We start from the raw sequence: 661 nt of genomic DNA, 5'->3' as shown, positions 1-661 counted from the left end.
AATGTTTCATTTTTGCAGCCAAGGGATACATAGTCATTTTTTAGTCTGCAGTACTGATTTTTATGAGAACGCTGCAGATCCCTGTGGGACTAACCCAAGGTCAGATGCACCAAGATAATTTACAGCCTAAACGTCGTGATAAATAAACGTCATAGGCAACACGCCAATTCAGAAGAGAACAAATGTTTCGAAATAGACTATATTTCACAGAATAAACATTTCGAGAAGGTATCTTAAAAAAAAGACTTGTCTGTGCGTAAAACAGCAATAGCCTATTTATTTTTTTAGAACTTTTTTTTTATAACGAATTAATTTTTATAACGAATATATAACGTTAATTAGGTGGATAACATCAGATAAATATGGCTTTTTTTTTTCTTTCTTTTTTTTGTGTGTGACATTTCTACGTTATGTACATTTTTACCAGAGGGGAAACTAGTAAAAGACATAAACAAAACAAAAAAAAAAAATGTAAATAAATGCACGTTGTCTCTAAACTTTCTTCTAAAACATTTAGTGGCCAAAAGGCAAGTGCGGAGAAACGGTTTGACGTCAGGAGCTGCGGACACCGGCGAGTGCGCTCAGACACATCTGTCAAATATCCAAACAGTGTGTGGGGTCTGGCGCACCTGGCATAAAGTTCCCGTGCAGAGCTCCGCAT

The sequence above is a fragment of the Chanodichthys erythropterus genome, chromosome 19 (assembly GCF_024489055.1).
Source record: "Chanodichthys erythropterus isolate Z2021 chromosome 19, ASM2448905v1, whole genome shotgun sequence".
Lineage (NCBI taxonomy): Eukaryota > Metazoa > Chordata > Actinopteri > Cypriniformes > Xenocyprididae > Chanodichthys > Chanodichthys erythropterus.
The sequence above is the reverse complement of the archived record's forward strand: the minus strand, read 5'-3'. Positions refer to the sequence as shown.